This window comes from Heterodontus francisci, unplaced genomic scaffold (assembly GCF_036365525.1).
Source record: "Heterodontus francisci isolate sHetFra1 unplaced genomic scaffold, sHetFra1.hap1 HAP1_SCAFFOLD_288, whole genome shotgun sequence".
NCBI classification, from domain to species: domain Eukaryota; kingdom Metazoa; phylum Chordata; class Chondrichthyes; order Heterodontiformes; family Heterodontidae; genus Heterodontus; species Heterodontus francisci.
The window spans coordinates 918,548-938,360 of NW_027141254.1; positions in this window are offsets into that span (position 1 = coordinate 918,548).

Below are 19,813 nucleotides of genomic sequence, written 5' to 3' on the forward strand. Positions count from 1 at the left end.
TAAACAGAACCGAACCCGGGACACTGGAGCTGTGAGACTGTGGCAGTAAACAGAACCGAACCCGGGACACTGGAGCTGTGAGACTGTGGCAGTAAACAGAACCGAACCCAGGTCACTGGAGCTGTGAGGTTGCGGCTGTAAACAGAACCGAACCCAGGTCACTGGAGCTGTGAGACTGTGGCATTAAACAGAACCGAACCCGGGTCACTGGAGCTGTGAGGTTGCGGCAGTGAACAGAACCGAACTCAGGTCACTGGAGCTGTGAGGTTGCGGCAGTAAACAGAACCGAACCAAGGACACTGGAGCTGTGAGACTGTGGCAGTAAACAGAACCGAACCCGGGACACTGGAGCTGTGAGACTGTGGCAGTAAACAGAACCGAACCCGGGTCACTGGAGCTGTGAGACTGTGGCAGTAAACAGAACCGAACCCGGGTCACTGGAGCTGTGAGGCTGTGGCAGTAAACAGAACCGAACCCAGGACACTGGAGCTGTGAGACTGTGGCAGTAAACAGAACCGAAACCGGGTCACTGGAGCTGTGAGACTGTGGCAGTAAACAGAACCGAACCCGGGACACTGGAGCTGTGAGACTGTGGCAGTAAACAGAACCGAACCCGGGTCACTGGAGCTGAGAGACTGTGGCAGTAAACAGAACCGAACCCGGGACACTGGAGCTGTGAGACTGTGGCAGTAAACAGAACCGAACCCGGGTCACTGGAGCTGAGAGACTGTGGCAGTAAACAGAACCGAACCCAGGTCACTGGAGCTGTGAGACTGTGACAGTAAACAGAACCGAACCCGGGACACGGGAGCTGTGAGACTGTGGCAGTAAACAGAACTGAACCCGGGTCACTGGAGCTGTGAGACTGTGACAGTAAACAGAACCGAACCCGGGACACTGGAGCTGTGAGACTGTGGCAGTAAACAGAACTGAACCCGGGTCACTGGAGCTGTGAGACTGTGGCAGTAAACAGAACCGAACCCGGTTCACTGGAGCTGAGAGACTGTGGCAGTAAACAGAACCGAACCCGGGACACTGGAGCTGTGAGACTGTGGCAGTAAACAGAACCGAACCCGGGTCACTGGAGCTGAGAGACTGTGGCAGTAAACAGAACCGAACCCAGGTCACTGGAGCTGTGAGACTGTGACAGTAAACAGAACCGAACCCGGGACACGGGAGCTGTGAGACTGTGGCAGTAAACAGAACTGAACCCGGGTCACTGGAGCTGTGAGACTGTGACAGTAAACAGAACCGAACCCGGGACACTGGAGCTGTGAGACTGTGGCAGTAAACAGAACCGAACCCAGGTCACTGGAGCTGTGAGACTGTGGCAGTAAACAGAACCGAACCCGGGACACTGGAGCTGTGAGACTGTGGCAGTAAACAGAACCGAACCCGGGACACTGGAGCTGTGAGACTGTGGCAGTAAACAGAACCGAACCCAGGTCACTGGAGCTGTGAGACTGTGGCAGTAAACAGAACCGAACCTGGGTCACTGGAGCTGTGAGACTGTGGCAGTAAACAGAACCGAACCCGGGTCACTGGAGCTGTGAGACTGTGGCAGTAAACAGAACCGAACCCGGGACACTGGAGCTGTGAGACTGTGGCAGTAAACAGAACCGAACCCAGGTCACTGGAGCTGTGAGACTGTGGCAGTAAACAGAACTGAACCCGGGTCACTGGAGCTGTGAGACTGTGACAGTAAACAGAACCGAACCCAGGTCACTGGAGCTGTGAGACTGTGGCAGTAAACAGAACCGAACCCGGGTCACTGGAGCTGTGAGACTGTGGCAGTAAACAGAACCGAACCCGGGTCACTGGAGCTGTGAGACTGTGGCAGTAAACAGAACCGAACCCAGGTCACTGGAGCTGTGAGACTGTGGCAGTAAACAGAACCGAACCCAGGTCACTGGAGCTGTGAGACTGTGGCAGTAAACAGAACCGAACCCGGGACACTGGAGCTGTGAGACTGTGGCAGTAAACAGAACTGAACCCGGGTCACTGGAGCTGTGAGACTGTGACAGTAAACAGAACCGAACCCGGGACACTGGAGCTGTGAGACTGTGGCAGTAAACAGAACTGAACCCGGGTCACTGGAGCTGTGAGACTGTGGCAGTAAACAGAACCGAACCCGGGACACTGGAGCTGTGAGACTGTGGCAGTAAACAGAACCGAACCCGGGACACTGGAGCTGTGAGACTGTGGCAGTAAACAGAACCGAACCCGGGTCACTGGAGCTGTGAGACTGTGGCAGTAAAGAGAACCGAACCCGGGACACTGGAGCTGTGAGACTGTGGCAGTAAACAGAACCGAACCCGGGTCACTGGAGCTGTGAGACAGTGGCAGTAAACAGAACCGAACCCGGGTCACTGGAGCTGTGAGGCTGTGGCAGTAAACAGAACCGAATTCAGGACACTGGAGCTGTGAGACTGTGGCAGTAAACAGAACCGAACCCGGGTCACTGGAGCTGTGAGACTGTGGCAGTAAACAGAACCGAACCCGGGACACTGGAGCTGTGAGACTGTGGCAGTAAACAGAACCGAACCCGGGACACTGGAGCTGTGAGACTGTGGCAGTAAACAGAACCGAACCCGGGTCACTGGAGCTGTGAGACTGTGGCAGTAAACAGAACTGAACCCGGGACACTGGAGCTGTGAGACTGTGGCAGTAAACAGAACCGAACCCGGGTCACTGGAGCTGTGAGACTGTGGCAGTCCCCAGAACCGAACCCGGGACACTGGAGCTGTGAGACTGTGGCAGTAAACAGAACCGAACCCAGGTCACTGGAGCTGTGAGACTGTGGCAGTAAACAGAACAGTACCCGGGACACTGGAGCTGTGAGACTGTGGCAGTAAACAGAACCGAACCCGGGACACTGGAGCTGTGAGACTGTGGCAGTAAACAGAACCGAACCCGGGACACTGGAGCTGTGAGACTGTGGCAGTAAACAGAACTGAACCCGGGACACTGGAGCTGTGAGACTGTGGCAGTAAACAGAACCGAACCCAGGTCACTGGAGCTGTGAGGTTGCGGCAGTAAACAGAACCGAACCCGGGACACTGGAGCTGTGAGACTGTGGCAGTAAACAGAACCGAACCCGGGACACTGGAGCTGTGAGACTGTGGCAGTAAACAGAACTGAACCCGGGACACTGGAGCTGTGAGACTGTGGCAGTAAACAGAACCGAACCGGGACACTGGTGCTGTGAGACTGTGGCAGTAAACAGAACCGAACCCAGGTCACTGGAGCTGTGAGGTTGCGGCAGTAAACAGAACCGAACCCAGGTCACTGGAGCTGTGAGACTGTGGCAGTAAACAGAACCGAACCCGGGTCACTGGAGCTGTGAGACTGTGGCAGAAAACAGAACCGAACCCGGGTCACTGGAGCTGTGAGACTGTGGCAGTAAACAGAACCGAACCCGGGTCACTGGAGCTGTGAGACTGTGGCAGTAAACAGAACCGAACCCGGGTCACTGGAGCTGTGAGACTGTGGCAGTAAACAGAACCGAACCCAGGTCACTGGAGCTGTGAGGCTGTGGCAGTAAACAGAACCGAACCCGGGACACTGGAGCAGTGAGACTGTGGCAGTAAACAGAACCGAACCCGGGACACTGGAGCTGTGAGACTGTGGCAGTAAACAGAACCGAACCCAGGTCACTGGAGCTGTGAGGCTGTGGCAGTAAACAGAACCGAACCCAGGTCACTGGAGCTGTGAGACTGTGGCAGTACGCAGAACCGAACCCGGGACACTGGAGCTGTGAGACTGTGGCAGTAAACAGAACCGAACCCGGGTCACTGGAGCTGTGAGACTGTGGCAGTAAACAGAACCGAACCCAGGTCACTGGAGCTGTGAGGCTGTGGCAGTAAACAGAACCGAACCCAGGTCACTGGAGCTGTGAGACTGTGGCAGTACGCAGAACCGAACCCGGGACACTGGAGCTGTGAGACTGTGGCAGTAAACAGAACCGAACCCGGGACACTGGAGCTGTGAGACTGTGGCAGTAAACAGAACCGAACCCAGGTCACTGGAGCTGTGAGACTGTGGCAGTAAACAGAACCGAACCCAGGTCACTGGAGCTGTGAGACTGTGGCAGTAAACAGAACCGAACCCAGGTCACTGGAGCTGTGAGACTGTGGCAGTAAACAGAACCGAACCCAGGTCACTGGAGCTGTGAGGCTGTGGCAGTAAACAGAACCGAACCCATGTCACTGGAGCTGTGAGGCTGTGGCAGTAAACAGAACCGAACCCGGGTCACTGGAGCTGTGAGACTGTGGCAGTAAACAGAACCGAACCCGGGTCACCGGAGCTGTGAGACTGTGGCAGTAAACAGAACCGAACCCGGGTCACTGGAGCTGTGAGACTGTGGCAGTAAACAGAACCGAACCCATGTCACTGGAGCTGTGAGACTGTGGCAGTAAACAGAACCGAACCCGGGTCACTGGAGCTGTGAGACTGTGGCAGTAAACAGAACTGAACCCAGGACACTGGATCTGTGAGGCTGTGGCAGTAAACAGAACCGAACCCAGGACACTGGAGCTGTGAGACTGTGGCAGTAAACAGAACCGAAACCGGGTCACTGGAGCTGTGAGACTGTGGCAGTAAACAGAACCGAACCCGGGACACTGGAGCTGTGAGACTGTGGCAGTAAACAGAACTGAACCCGGGACACTGGAGCTGTGAGACTGTGGCAGTAAACAGAACCGAACCCGGGTCACTGGAGCTGTGAGACTGTGGCAGTAAACAGAACCGAACCCGGGACACTGGAGCTGTGAGACTGTGGCAGTAAACAGAACCGAACCCGGGACACTGGAGCTGTGAGTCTGTGGCAGTAAACAGAACCGAACCCGGGTCACTGGAGCTGTGAGACTGTGGCAGTAAACAGAACCGAACCCGGGTCACTGGAGCTGTGAGACTGTGGCAGTAAACAGAACCGAACCCGGGACACTGGAGCTGTGAGACTGTGGCAGTAAACAGAACCGAACCCGGGACACTGGAGCTGTGAGACTGTGGCAGTAAACAGAACCGAACCCGGGTCACTGGAGCTGTGAGACTGTGGCAGTAAACAGAACCGAACCCGGGTCACTGGAGCTGTGAGACTGTGGCAGTAAACAGAACCGAACCCGGGACACTGGAGCTGTGAGACTGTGGCAGTAAACAGAACCGAACCCGGGACACTGGAGCTGTGAGACTGTGGCAGTAAACAGAACCGAACCCGGGTCACTGGAGCTGTGAGACTGTGGCAGTAAACAGAACTGAACCCGGGACACTGGAGCTGTGAGACTGTGGAAGTAAACAGAACCGAACCCGGGTCACTGGAGCTGTGAGACTGTGGCAGTCCCCAGAACCGAACCCAGGACACTGGAGCTGTGAGACTGTGGCAGTAAACAGAACCGAACGCGGGACACTGGAGCTGTGAGACTGTGGCAGTAAACAGAACCGAACCCGGGTCACTGGAGCTGTGAGACTGTGGCAGTAAACAGAACCGAACCCGGGTCACTGGAGCTGTGAGACTGTGGCAGTAAACAGAACCGAACGCGGGACACTGGAGCTGTGAGACTGTGGCAGTAAACAGAACCGAACCCGGGACACTGGAGCTGTGAGACTGTGGCAGTAAACAGAACCGAACCCGGGTTACTGGAGCTGTGAGACTGTGGCAGTAAACAGAACTGAACCCGGGACACTGGAGCTGTGAGACTGTGGCAGTCCCCAGAACCGAACCCAGGACACTGGAGCTGTGAGACTGTGGCAGTAAACAGAACCGAACCCGGGACACTGGAGCTGTGAGACTGTGGCAGTAAACAGAACTGAACCCGGGACACTGGAGCTGTGAGACTGTGGCAGTACGCAGAACCGAACACGGGACACTGGAGCTGTGAGGCTGTGGCAGTAAACAGAACCGAACCCAGGTCACTGGAGCTGTGAGACTGTGGCAGTACGCAGAACCGAACCCGGGACACTGGAGCTGTGAGACTGTGGCAGTGAACAGAACCGAACCCGGGTCACTGGAGCTGTGAGACTGTGGCAGTAAACAGAACCGAACCCAGGTCACTGGAGCTGTGAGACTGTGGCAGTAAACAGAACCGAACCCGGGTCACTGGAGCTGTGAGGCTGTGGCAGTAAACAGAACCGAACCCGGGTCACTGGAGCTGTGAGGCTGTGGCAGTAAACAGAACCGAACCCATGTCACTGGAGCTGTGAGACTGTGGCAGTAAACAGAACCGAACCCGGGTCACCGGAGCTGTGAGACTGTGGCAGTAAACAGAACCGAACCCGGGTCACCGGAGCTGTGAGACTGTGGCAGTAAACAGAACCGAACCCGGGTCACTGGAGCTGTGAGACTGTGGCAGTAAACAGAACCGAACCCGGGTCACCGGAGCTGTGAGACTGTAGCAGTAAACAGAACCGAACCCGGGTCACTGGAGCTGTGAGACTGTGGCAGTAAACAGAACCGAACCCGGGTCACTGGAGCTGTGAGACTGTGGCAGTAAACAGAACCGAACCCAGGTCACTGGAGCTGTGAGACTGTGACAGTAAACAGAACCGAACCCAGGTCACTGGAGCTGTGAGGCTGTGGCAGTAAACAGAACCGAACCCAGGTCACTGGAGCTGTGAGACTGTGGCAGTAAACAGAACCGAACCCAGGTCACTGGAGCTGTGAGACTGTGACAGTAAACAGAACCGAACCCAGGACACTGGAGCTGTGAGACTGTGACAGTAAACAGAACCAAACCCGGGTCACTGGAGCTGTGAGACTGTGGCAGTAAACAGAACCGAACCCAGGACACTGGAGCTGTGAGACTGTGACAGTAAACAGAACCAAACCCGGGTCACTGGAGCTGTGAGACTGTGGCAGTAAACAGAACCGAACCCGGGTCACTGGAGCTGTGAGACTGTGGCAGTAAACAGAACCGAACCCGGGTCACTGGAGCTGTGAGACTGTGGCAGTAAACAGAACCGAACCCAGGTCACTGGAGCTGTGAGACTGTGGCAGTCCCCAGAACCGAACCCGGGACAGTGGAGCTGTGAGGCTGTGGCAGTAAACAGAACCGAACCCAGGTCACTGGAGCTGTGAGACTGTGGCAGTAAACAGAACCGAACCCAGGTCACTGGAGCGGTGAGACTGTGGCAGTAAACAGAACCGAACCCGGGTCACTGGAGCTGTGAGACTGTGGCAGTAAACAGAACCGAACCCAGGTCACTGGAGCTGTGAGACTGTGGCAGTAAACAGAACCGAACCCGGGTCACTGGAGCTGTGAGACTGTGGCAGTAAACAGAACCGAACCCGGGACACTGGAGCTGTGAGACTGTGGCAGTAAACAGAACTGAACCCGGGTCACTGGAGCTGTGAGACTGTGGCAGTAAACAGAACCGAACCCGGGACACTGGAGCTGTGAGACTGTGGCAGTAAACAGAACCGAACCCGGGACACTGGAGCTGTGAGACTGTGGCAGTAAACAGAACCGAACCCGGGTCATCGGAGCTGTGAGACTGTGGCAGTAAACAGAACCGAACCCGGGTCACTGGAGCTGTGAGACTGTGGCAGTAAACAGAACCGAACCCATGTCACTGGAGCTGTGAGACTGTGGCAGTAAACAGAACCGAACCCGGGTCACTGGAGCTGTGAGACTGTGGCAGTAAACAGAACTGAACCCAGGTCACTGGAGCTGTGAGACTGTGGCAGTAAACAGAACCGAACCCAGGTCACTGGAGCTGTGAGACTGTGGCAGTAAACAGAACCGAACCCAGGTCACTGGAGCTGTGAGACTGTGGCAGTAAACAGAACCGAACCCAGGTCACTGGAGCTGTGAGACTGTGGCAGTAAACAGAACCGAACCCAGGTCACTGGAGCTGTGAGCCTGTGGCAGTAAACAGAACCGAACCCAGGACACTGGAGCTGTGAGACTGTGGCAGTAAACAGAACCGAAACCGGGTCACTGGAGCTGTGAGACTGTGGCAGTAAACAGAACTGAACCCGGGACACTGGAGCTGTGAGACTGTGGCAGTAAACAGAACCGAACCCGGGTCACTGGAGCTGTGAGACTGTGGCAGTAAACAGAACCGAACCCGGGACACTGGAGCTGTGAGACTGTGGCAGTAAACAGAACTGAACCCGGGACACTGGAGCTGTGAGACTGTGGCAGTAAACAGAACCGAACCCGGGTCACTGGAGCTGTGAGACTGTGGCAGTAAACAGAACTGAACCCGGGACACTGGAGCTGTGAGACTGTGGCAGTAAACAGAACCGAACCCGGGTCACTGGAGCTGTGAGACTGTGGCAGTCCCCAGAACCGAACCCAGGACACTGGAGCTGTGAGACTGTGGCAGTAAACAGAACCGAACGCGGGACACTGGAGCTGTGAGACTGTGGCAGTAAACAGAACTGAACCCGGGACACTGGAGCTGTGAGACTGTGGCAGTAAACAGAACCGAACCCGGGTCATTGGAGCTGTGAGACTGTGGCAGTAAACAGAACCGAACCCAGGTCACTGGAGCTGTGAGACTGTGGCAGTAAACAGAACCGAACCCGGGACACTGGAGCTGTGAGACTGTGGCAGTAAACAGAACCGAACCCGGGACACTGGAGCTGTGAGACTGTGGCAGTAAACAGAACTGAACCCGGGTCACTGGAGCTGTGAGACTGTGGCAGTAAACAGAACTGAACCCAGGTCACTGGAGCTGTGAGACTGTGGCAGTAAACAGAACCGAACCCGGGACACTGGAGCTGTGAGACTGTGGCAGTAAACAGAACCGAACCCGGGACACTGGAGCTGTGAGACTGTGGCAGTAAACAGAACCGAACCCAGGTCACTGGAGCTGTGAGGCTGTGGCAGTAAATAGAACCGAACCCAGGTCACTGGAGCTGTGAGGCTGTGGCAGTAAATAGAACCGAACCCAGGTCACTGGAGCTGTGAGGTTGCGGCAGTAAACAGAACCGAACCCAGGTCACTGGAGCTGTGAGACTGTGGCATTAAACAGAACCGAACCCGGGTCACTGGAGCTGTGAGGTTGCGGCAGTAAACAGAACCGAACTCAGGTCACTGGAGCTGTGAGGTTGCGGCAGTAAACAGAACCGAACTCAGGTCACTGGAGCAGTGAGGTTGCGGCAGTAAACAGAACCGAACCCAGGTCACTGGAGCTGTGAGACTGTGGCAGTAAACAGAACCGAACCCGGGTCACTGGAGCTGTGAGACTGTGGCAGTAAACAGAACCGAACCCGGGTCACTGGAGCTGTGAGACTGTGGCAGTAAACAGAACCGAACCCGGGTCACTGGAGCTGTGAGACTGTGGCAGTAAACAGAACCGAACCCAGGTCACTGGAGCTGTGAGGCTGTGGCAGTAAACAGAACCGAACCCGGGACACTGGAGCAGTGACACTGTGGCAGTAAACAGAACCGAACCCGGGACACTGGAGCTGTGAGACTGTGGCAGTAAACAGAACCGAACCCAGGTCACTGGAGCTGTGAGGCTGTGGCAGTAAACAGAACCGAACCCAGGTCACTGGAGCTGTGAGACTGTGGCAGTAAACAGAACCGAACCCAGGTCACTGGAGCTGTGAGACTGTGGCAGTAAACAGAACCGAACCCGGGTCACTGGAGCTGTGAGACTGTGGCAGTAAACAGAACCGAACCCGGGACACTGGAGCTGTGAGACTGTGGCAGTAAACAGAACTGAACCCGGGTCACTGGAGCTGTGAGACTGTGGCAGTAAACAGAACCGAACCCGGGACACTGGAGCTGTGAGACTGTGGCAGTAAACAGAACCGAACCCGGGACACTGGAGCTGTGAGACTGTGGCAGTAAACAGAACCGAACCCGGGTCATCGGATCTGTGAGACTGTGGCAGTAAACAGAACCGAACCCGGGTCACTGGAGCTGTGAGACTGTGGCAGTAAACAGAACCGAACCCATGTCACTGGAGCTGTGAGACTGTGGCAGTAAACAGAACCGAACCCGGGTCACTGGAGCTGTGAGACTGTGGCAGTAAACAGAACTGAACCCAGGTCACGGGAGCTGTGAGACTGTGGCAGTAAACAGAACCGAACCCAGGTCACTGGAGCTGTGAGACTGTGGCAGTAAACAGAACCGAACCCAGGTCACTGGAGCTGTGAGACTGTGGCAGTAAACAGAACCGAACCCAGGTCACTGGAGCTGTGAGACTGTGGCAGTAAACAGAACCGAACCCAGGTCACTGGAGCTGTGAGACTGTGGCAGTAATCAGAACCGAACCCAGGTCACTGGAGCTGTGAGACTGTGGCAGTAAACAGAACCGAACCCAGGTCACTGGAGCTGTGAGACTGTGGCAGTAAACAGAACCGAACCCGGGACACTGGAGCTGTGAGACTGTGGCAGTAAACAGAACCGAACCCAGGTCACTGGAGCTGTGAGACTGTGGCAGTAAACAGAACCGAACCCAGGACACTGGAGCTGTGAGACTGTGGCAGTAAACAGAACCGAAACCGGGTCACTGGAGCTGTGAGACTGTGGCAGTAAACAGAACCGAACCCGGGACACTGGAGCTGTGAGACTGTGGCAGTAAACAGAACCGAACCCGGGACACTGGAGCTGTGAGACTGTGGCAGTAAACAGAACTGAACCCGGGACACTGGAGCTGTGAGACTGTGGCAGTAAACAGAACCGAACCCGGGTCACTGGAGCTGTGAGACTGTGGCAGTAAACAGAACCGAACCCGGGACACTGGAGCTGTGAGACTGTGGCAGTAAACAGAACTGAACCCGGGACACTGGAGCTGTGAGACTGTGGCAGTAAACAGAACCGAACCCGGGTCACTGGAGCTGTGAGACTGTGGCAGTAAACAGAACTGAACCCGGGACACTGGAGCTGTGAGACTGTGGCAGTAAACAGAACCGAACCCGGGTCACTGGAGCTGTGAGACTGTGGCAGTCCCCAGAACCGAACCCAGGACACTGGAGCTGTGAGACTGTGGCAGTAAACAGAACTGAACCCGGGACACTGGAGCTGTGAGACTGTGGCAGTAAACAGAACCGAACCCGGGTCATTGGAGCTGTGAGACTGTGGCAGTAAACAGAACCGAACCCAGGTCACTGGAGCTGTGAGACTGTGGCAGTAAACAGAACCGAACCCGGGACACTGGAGCTGTGAGACTGTGGCAGTAAACAGAACCGAACCCGGGACACTGGAGCTGTGAGACTGTGGCAGTAAACAGAACTGAACCCGGGTCACTGGAGCTGTGAGACTGTGGCAGTAAACAGAACTGAACCCAGGTCACTGGAGCTGTGAGACTGTGGCAGTAAACAGAACCGAACCCGGGACACTGGAGCTGTGAGACTGTGGCAGTAAACAGAACCAACCCGGGACACTGGAGCTGTGAGACTGTGGCAGTAAACAGAACCGAACCCAGGTCACTGGAGCTGTGAGGCTGTGGCAGTAAATAGAACCGAACCCAGGTCACTGGAGCTGTGAGGCTGTGGCAGTAAATAGAACCGAACCCAGGTCACTGGAGCTGTGAGGTTGCGGCAGTAAACAGAACCGAACCCAGGTCACTGGAGCTGTGAGACTGTGGCAGTAAACAGAACCGAACCCGGGTCACTGGAGCTGTGAGGTTGCGGCAGTAAACAGAACCGAACTCAGGTCACTGGAGCTGTGAGGTTGCGGCAGTAAACAGAACCGAACTCAGGTCACTGGAGCAGTGAGGTTGCGGCAGTAAACAGAACCGAACCCAGGTCACTGGAGCTGTGAGACTGTGGCAGTAAACAGAACCGAACCCAGGTCACTGGAGCTGTGAGACTGTGGCAGTAAACAGAACCGAACCCGGGTCACTGGAGCTGTGAGACTGTGGCAGTAAACAGAACCGAACCCGGGTCACTGGAGCTGTGAGACTGTGGCAGTAAACAGAACCGAACCCGGGTCACTGGAGCTGTGAGACTGTGGCAGTAAACAGAACCGAACCCAGGTCACTGGAGCTGTGAGGCTGTGGCAGTAAACAGAACCGAACCCGGGACACTGGAGCAGTGACACTGTGGCAGTAAACAGAACCGAACCCGGGACACTGGAGCTGTGAGACTGTGGCAGTAAACAGAACCGAACCCAGGTCACTGGAGCTGTGAGGCTGTGGCAGTAAACAGAACCGAACCCAGGTCACTGGAGCTGTGAGACTGTGGCAGTACGCAGAACCGAACCCGGGACACTGGAGCTGTGAGACTGTGGCAGTAAACAGAACCGAACCCGGGACACTGGAGCTGTGAGACTGTGGCAGTAAACAGAACCGAACCCAGGTCACTGGAGCTGTGAGACTGTGGCAGTAAACAGAACCGAACCCAGGTCACTGGAGCTGTGAGACTGTGGCATTAAACAGAACCGAACCCAGGTCACTGGAGCTGTGAGACTGTGGCAGTAAACAGAACCGAACCCGGGTCACTGGAGCTGTGAGGCTGTGGCAGTAAACAGAACTGAACCCAGGTCACTGGAGCTGTGAGGCTGTGGCAGTAAACAGAACCGAACCTGGGTCACTGGAGCTGTGAGGCTGTGGCAGTAAACAGAACCGAACCCATGTCACTGGAGCTGTGAGACTGTGGCAGTAAACAGAACCGAACCCGGGTCACTGGAGCTGTGAGACTGTGGCAGTAAACAGAACCGAACCCGGGTCACCGGAGCTGTGAGACTGTGGCAGTAAACAGAACCGAACCCGGGTCACTGGAGCTGTGAGACTGTGGCAGTAAACAGAACCGAACCCATGTCACTGGAGCTGTGAGACTGTGGCAGTAAACAGAACCGAACCCGGGTCACTGGAGCTGTGAGACTGTGGCAGTAAACAGAACTGAACCCAGGACACTGGAGCTGTGAGGCTGTGGCAGTAAACAGAACCGAACCCAGGACACTGGAGCTGTGAGACTGTGGCAGTAAACAGAACCGAAACCGGGTCACTGGAGCTGTGAGACTGTGGCAGTAAACAGAACCGAACCCGGGACACTGGAGCTGTGAGACTGTGGCAGTAAACAGAACTGAACCCGGGACACTGGAGCTGTGAGACTGTGGCAGTAAACAGAACCGAACCCGGGTCACTGGAGCTGTGAGACTGTGGCAGTAAACAGAACCGAACCCGGGACACTGGAGCTGTGAGACTGTGGCAGTAAACAGAACCGAACCCGGGTCACTGGAGCTGTGAGACTGTGGCAGTAAACAGAACTGAACCCGGGACACTGGAGCTGTGAGACTGTGGCAGTAAACAGAACCGAACCCGGGTCACTGGAGCTGTGAGACTGTGGCAGTCCCCAGAACCGAACCCAGGACACTGGAGCTGTGAGACTGTGGCAGTAAACAGAACCGAACCCGGGTCACTGGAGCTGTGAGACTGTGGCAGTAAACAGAACCGAACCCAGGTCACTGGAGCTGTGAGACTGTGGCAGTAAACAGAACCGAACCCGGGACACTGGAGCTGTGAGACTGTGGCAGTAAACAGAACTGAACCCGGGTCACTGGAGCTGTGAGACTGTGGCAGTAAACAGAACCGAACCCGGGACACTGGAGCTGTGAGACTGTGGCAGTAAACAGAACTGAACCCGGGTCACTGGAGCTGTGAGACTGTGGCAGTAAACAGAACTGAACCCAGGTCACTGGAGCTGTGAGACTGTGGCAGTAAACAGAACCGAACCCGGGACACTGGAGCTGTGAGACTGTGGCAGTAAACAGAACCGAACCCAGGTCACTGGAGCTGTGAGGCTGTGGCAGTAAACAGAACCGAACCCGGGACACTGGAGCTGTGAGACTGTGGCAGTAAACAGAACCGAACCCGGGACACTGGAGCTGTGAGACTGTGGCAGTAAACAGAACCGAACCCGGGACACTGGAGCTGTGAGACTGTGGCAGTAAACAGAACTGAACCCGGGTCACTGGAGCTGTGAGACTGTGGCAGTAAACAGAACCGAACCCGGGTCACTGGAGCTGTGAGACTGTGGCAGTAAACAGAACCGAACCCGGGTCACTGGAGCTGTGAGACTGTGGCAGTAAACAGAACCGAACCCGGGTCACTGGAGCTGTGAGACTGTGGCAGTAAACAGAACCGAACCCAGGTCACTGGAGCTGTGAGGCTGTGGCAGTAAACAGAACCGAACCCGGGACACTGGAGCAGTGAGACTGTGGCAGTAAACAGAACCGAACCCGGGACACTGGAGCTGTGAGACTGTGGCAGTAAACAGAACCGAACCCAGGTCACTGGAGCTGTGAGGCTGTGGCAGTAAACAGAACCGAACCCAGGTCACTGGAGCTGTGAGACTGTGGCAGTACGCAGAACCGAACCCGGGACACTGGAGCTGTGAGACTGTGGCAGTAAACAGAACCGAACCCGGGTCACTGGAGCTGTGAGACTGTGGCAGTAAACAGAACCGAACCCAGGTCACTGGAGCTGTGAGGCTGTGGCAGTAAACAGAACCGAACCCAGGTCACTGGAGCTGTGAGACTGTGGCAGTACGCAGAACCGAACCCGGGACACTGGAGCTGTGAGACTGTGGCAGTAAACAGAACCGAACCCGGGACACTGGAGCTGTGAGACTGTGGCAGTAAACAGAACCGAACCCGGGTCACTGGAGCTGTGAGACTGTGGCAGTAAACAGAACCGAACCCAGGTCACTGGAGCTGTGAGACTGTGACAGTAAACAGAACCGAACCCAGGTCACTGGAGCTGTGAGACTGTGGCAGTAAACAGAACCGAACCCGGGTCACTGGAGCTGTGAGGCTGTGGCAGTAAACAGAACTGAACCCAGGTCACTGGAGCTGTGAGGCTGTGGCAGTAAACAGAACCGAACCTGGGTCACTGGAGCTGTGAGGCTGTGGCAGTAAACAGAACCGAACCCATGTCACTGGAGCTGTGAGACTGTGGCAGTAAACAGAACCGAACCCGGGTCACTGGAGCTGTGAGACTGTGGCAGTAAACAGAACCGAACCCGGGTCACCGGAGCTGTGAGACTGTGGCAGTAAACAGAACCGAACCCGGGTCACTGGAGCTGTGAGACTGTGGCAGTAAACAGAACCGAACCCATGTCACTGGAGCTGTGAGACTGTGGCAGTAAACAGAACCGAACCCGGGTCACTGGAGCTGTGAGACTGTGGCAGTAAACAGAACTGAACCCAGGACACTGGAGCTGTGAGGCTGTGGCAGTAAACAGAACCGAACCCGGGTCACTGGAGCTGTGAGACTGTGGCAGTAAACAGAACCGAACCCAGGACACTGGAGCTGTGAGACTGTGGCAGTAAACAGAACCGAAACCGGGTCACTGGAGCTGTGAGACTGTGGCAGTAAACAGAACCGAACCCGGGACACTGGAGCTGTGAGACTGTGGCAGTAAACAGAACCGAACCCGGGTCACTGGAGCTGTGAGACTGTGGCAGTAAACAGAACTGAACCCGGGACACTGGAGCTGTGAGACAGTGGCAGTAAACAGAACCGAACCCGGGTCACTGGAGCTGTGAGACTGTGGCAGTCCCCAGAACCGAACCCAGGACACTGGAGCTGTGAGACTGTGGCAGTAAACAGAACCGAACGCGGGACACTGGAGCTGTGAGACTGTGGCAGTAAACAGAACTGAACCCGGGACACTGGAGCTGTGAGACTGTGGCAGTAAACAGAACCGAACCCAGGACACTGGAGCTGTGAGACTGTGGCAGTAAACAGAACCGAACCCGGGTCACTGGAGCTGTGAGACTGTGGCAGTAAACAGAACCGAACCCAGGTCACTGGAGCTGTGAGACTGTGGCAGTAAACAGAACCGAACCCGGGACACTGGAGCTGTGAGACTGTGGCAGTAAACAGAACCGAACCCGGGACACTGGAGCTGTGAGACTGTGGCAGTAAACAGAACTGAACCCGGGTCACTGGAGCTGTGAGACTGTGGCAGTAAACAGAACTGAACCCAGGTCACTGGAGCTGTTAGACTGTGGCAGTAAACAGAACCGAACCCGGGACACTGGAGCTGTGAGACTGTGGCAGTAAACAGAACCGAACCCAGGTCACTGGAGCTGTGAGGCTGTGGCAGTAAATAGAACCGAACCCAGGTCACTGGAGCTGTGAGACTGTGGCAGTAAACAGAACCGAACCCGGGACACTGGAGCTGTGAGACTGTGGCAGTAAACAGAACTGAACCCGGGTCACTGGAGCTGTGAGACTGTGGCAGTAAACAGAACAGAACCAGGGACACCGGAGCTGTGAGACTGTGACAGTAAACAGAACCGAACCCAGGTCACTGGAGCTGTGAGACTGTGGCAGTAAACAGAACCGAACCCGGGTCGCTGGAGCTGTGAGACTGTGGCAGTAAACAGAACCGAACCCAGGTCACTGGAGCTGTGAGACTGTGGCAGTAAACAGAACCGAACCCGGGACACTGGAGCTGTGAGACTGTGGCAGTAAACAGAACCGAACCCGGGACACTGGAGCTGTGAGACTGTGGCAGTAAACAGAACTAAACCCGGGTCACTGCAGCTGTGAGACTGTGGCAGTAAACAGAACCGAACCCGGGACACTGGAGCTGTGAGACTGTGGCAGTAAACAGAACCGAACCCAGGGCACTGGAGCTGTGAGACTGTGGCAGTAAACAGAACCGAACCCGGGACACTGGAGCTGTGAGACTGTGGCAGTAAACAGAACTGAACCCGGGTCACTGGAGCTGTGAGACTGTGGCAGTAAACAGAACCGAACCCGGGACACTGGAGCTGTGAGACTGTGGCAGTAAACAGAACCGAACCCGGGTCACTGGAGCTGTGAGACTGTGGCAGTAAACAGAACCGAACCCGGGACACTGGAGCTGTGAGAGTGTGGCAGTAAACAGAACCGAACCCGGGTCACTGGAGCTGTGAGACTGTGGCAGTAAACAGAACCGAACCCGGGTCACTGGAGCTGTGAGACTGTGGCAGTAAACAGAACCGAACGCGGGACTCTGGAGCTGTGAGACTGTGGCAGTAAACAGAACCGAACCCGGGACACTGGAGCTGTGAGACTGTGGCAGTAAACAGAACCGAACCCGGGTTACTGGAGCTGTGAGACTGTGGCAGTAAACAGAACTGAACCCGGGACACTGGAGCTGTGAGACTGTGGCAGTCCCCAGAACCGAACCCAGGACACTGGAGCTGTGAGACTGTGGCAGTAAACAGAACTGAACCCGGGACACTGGAGCTGTGAGACTGTGGCAGTACGCAGAACCGAACACGGGACACTGGAGCTGTGAGACTGTGGCAGTAAACAGAACTGAACCCGGGACACTGGAGCTGTGAGACTGTGGCAGTACGCAGAACCGAACACGGGACACTGGAGCTGTGAGGCTGTGGCAGTAAACAGAACTGAACCCGGGACACTGGAGCTGTGAGACTGTGGCAGTACGCAGAACCGAACACGGGACACTGGAGCTGTGAGGCTGTGGCAGTAAACAGAACTGAACCCGGGACACTGGAGCTGTGAGACTGTGGCAGTACGCAGAACCGGACACGGGACACTGGAGCTGTGAGGCTGTGGCAGTAAACAGAACCGAACCCGGGTCACTGGAGCTGTGAGACTGTGGCAGTAAACAGAACCGAACCCAGGTCACTGGAGCTGTGAGACTGTGGCAGTAAACAGAACCGAACCCGGGTCACTGGAGCTGTGAGGCTGTGGCAGTAAACAGAACCGAACCCGGGTCACTGGAGCTGTGAGGCTGTGGCAGTAAACAGAACCGAACCCATGTCACTGGAGCTGTGAGACTGTGGCAGTAAACAGAGCCGAACCCGGGTCACTGGAGCTGTGAGACTGTGGCAGAAAACAGAACCGAACCCGGGTCACCGGAGCTGTGAGACTGTGGCAGTAAACAGAACCGAACCCGGGTCACTGGAGCTGTGAGACTGTGGCAGTAAACAGAACCGAACCCGGGTCACCGGAGCTGTGAGACTGTGGCAGTAAACAGAACCGAACCCGGGTCACTGGAGCTGTGAGACTGTGGCAGTAAACAGAACTGAACCCGGGTCACTGGAGCTGTGAGACAGTGGCAGTAAACAGAACCGAACCCAGGTCACTGGAGCTGTGAGACTGTGACAGTAAACAGAACCGAACCCAGGTCACTGGAGCTGTGAGGCTGTGGCAGTAAACAGAACCGAACCCGGGTCACTGGAGCTGTGAGACTGTGGCAGTAAACAGAACCGAACCCAGGTCACTGGAGCTGTGAGACTGTGGCAGTAAACAGAACCGAACCCAGGTCACTGGAGCTGTGAGACTGTGACAGTAAACAGAACCGAACCCAGGACACTGGAGCTGTGAGACTGTGACAGTAAACAGAACCAAACCCGGGTCACTGGAGCTGTGAGACTGTGGCAGTAAACAGAACCGAACCCAGGTCACCGGAGCTGTGAGACTGTGGCAGTAAACAGAACCGAACCCGGGTCACTGGAGCTGTGAGACTGTGGCAGTAAACAGAACCGAACCCAGGTCACTGGAGCTGTGAGACTGTGGCAGTCCCCAGAACCGAACCCGGGACAGTGGAGCTGTGAGGCTGTGGCAGTAAACAGAACCGAACCCAGGTCACTGGAGCTGTGAGACTGTGGCAGTAAACAGAACCGAACCCAGGTCACTGGAGCGGTGAGACTGTGGCAGTAAACAGAACCGAACCCGGGTCACTGGAGCTGTGAGACTGTGGCAGTAAACAGAACCGAACCCAGGTCACTGGAGCTGTGAGACTGTGGCAGTAAACAGAACCGAAACCGGGTCACTGGAGCTGTGAGACTGTGGCAGTAAACAGAACCGAACCCGGGTCACTGGAGCTGTGAGACTGTGGCAGTAAACAGAACCGAACCCGGGTCACTGGAGCTGTGAGACTGTGGCAGTAAACAGAACCGAACCCGGGTCACTGGAGCTGTGAGACTGTGGCAGTAAACAGAACCGAACCCGGGTCACTGGAGCTGTGAGACTGTGGCAGTCCCCAGAACCGAACCCAGGACACTGGAGCTGTGAGACTGTGGCAGTAAACAGAACCGAACGCGGGACACTGGAGCTGTGAGACTGTGGCAGTAAACAGAACTGAACCCGGGACACTGGAGCTGTGAGACTGTGGCAGTAAACAGAACCGAACCCAGGACACTGGAGCTGTGAGACTGTGGCAGTAAACAGAACCGAACCCGGGTCACTGGAGCTGTGAGACTGTGGCAGTAAACAGAACCGAACCCAGGTCACTGGAGCTGTGAGACTGTGGCAGTAAACAGAACCGAACCCGGGACACTGGAGCTGTGAGACTGTGGCAGTAAACAGAACTGAACCCGGGTCACTGGAGCTGTGAGACTGTGGCAGTAAACAGAACCGAACCCGGGACACTGGAGCTGTGAGACTGTGGCAGTAAACAGAACCGAACCCGGGACACTGGAGCTGTGAGACTGTGACAGTAAACAGAACCGAACCCAGGTCACTGGAGCTGTGAGACTGTGGCAGTAAACAGAACTGAACCCGGGTCACTGGAGCTGTGAGACTGTGGCAGTAAACAGAACTGAACCCAGGTCACTGGAGCTGTGAGACTGTGGCAGTAAACAGAACCGAACCCGGGACACTGGAGCTGTGAGACTGTGGCAGTAAACAGAACCGAACCCGGGACACTGGAGCTGTGAGACTGTGGCAGTAAACAGAACCGAACCCAGGTCACTGGAGCTGTGAGGCTGTGGCAGTAAATAGAACCGAAACCAGGTCACTGGAGCTGTGAGGCTGTGGCAGTAAATAGAAACGAACCCAGGTCACTGGAGCTGGGAGACTGTGGCAGTAAACAGAACCGAACCCGGGACACTGGAGCTGTGAGACTGTGGCAGTAAACAGAACAGAACCCAGGTCACTGGAGCTGTGA